The 1461-nt window shown below is 24.4% G+C and overlaps 1 long non-coding RNA gene across 1 annotated transcript in view; it reads right to left on the bottom strand.

Moving 5' to 3' along the window:
• Nucleotides 1-1461, bottom strand: part of LOC115034419 — a 56036-nt gene that overhangs the window by 24644 nt on the left and 29931 nt on the right. The window lies entirely within an intron of this gene.

Raw genomic sequence — 1461 nt, 5'->3', positions numbered from 1 at the left:
GGAATCAAAGTGATTTTATAATCAAAATGTTTTATATTAAAAAAAAAATAAAAAACTGTTTTTTTTTTTTTTTGTGGTCTGTTAAAGATTATTTTTTTTCAATTTTTTTTGTCTTGGAATCAATTTATTCTATTATATATTTAAGAATTTGATAGAAACAAAAGATTGACTCTTAACCAAATAAAGTGTCGGATACATTTTGTTCATCGTTTTTTAGTTACTTATAATATAAGTTCTTTATAATAAACCAAATGTTTATTGGGATACAAAAAGTGTTATCGGAAATAAGTGTATGAAATCATTCGATAATAATTGTCGCGCATTGTTGTTATAATAATATTTATTTGGCGCACTTCAAACGCTGTACGCCAGCCATACAGTTAAATGCAGAAATAGTTTATCATGAATATAATATTTAACATACTATTTACCAAATTTATAATATTGTATGGTTCAATTTTATAATATTCTTAAGAACTGTCACCCCTCTCTCCACAAGCTTTGCTTACCGGGGTCGCTGCAATATTGTATTTTCATTTGTATTTTTTGATGTAAAACCTTCGATGTTGCAAAAAAATAAATTATCATTATTATTATTATTGATATCAATAGGTACTTAGTTGTAAAATCAGTAAATATATTTACAGTAATATGTATTTTCCATTTTTTAGTTACAGCAAAAAGTTCGTTCAAATAAACCAAGTATTTATTTGGAATACAAAAAATGCTATCGAAAATAAGTGTATGAAATCATACAATAATAATTGTCGCGCATTGTTGTTATAATATTTATTTGGCACACTTCACAACGCGGTATGCCAGCCAATACAGTTAAGTATAGAAATAGTTTATAATGAAAATCAATAGGTATTATTAGTTGTAATATTTGTAAAAATATATCCATTTAATTTTACAATATTTTACACAGGTACGCTGATATATTATTATTATTTTGTAGGTTGGCTACATTAAAAATAATTTCAAGTACAATTCATTAATTTAAAATCAATATTATGTTCTATCGATAGAACGTGTATTGTTTCCAAACTAGGAATTTTATAGTTATTGAATATTTGAGTACTTGAAAGGAATTTTTTTTGCAATACATAAAACTAAATTGATAGAATGAAACATTGCGAATTTTTTGACGCTACAAATGTCAAAATCACTTGGGTGGAAGTTTACTTTTTAAAATTTTTAAACCTTGAAAACGCTCCACTGGACAAATTCCGAAATTGTCTCATATACTGGGTGATTCTTTTATCAAACAACACTCATTATTTCAAAAAGTGTAATTTTTTTTGAAAATATTTTTTTACCTAGTTTCAAGTCGCTTATAAAACAGTGTTTTTATTAAATAATTATATTTTTAAATATTTTTTATCCTTATAATTTTTTAAGTTTTTTACTTTTTGAATGACAACATAGGGTTTTAATTTTATATTCCAAAGCAGAATGTTT

The sequence above is a fragment of the Acyrthosiphon pisum genome, chromosome X (assembly GCF_005508785.2).
Source record: "Acyrthosiphon pisum isolate AL4f chromosome X, pea_aphid_22Mar2018_4r6ur, whole genome shotgun sequence".
NCBI lineage: Eukaryota > Metazoa > Arthropoda > Insecta > Hemiptera > Aphididae > Acyrthosiphon > Acyrthosiphon pisum.
Note: the sequence above shows the minus strand (reverse complement) of the source record. Positions and strands in the feature narration are given on the sequence as shown.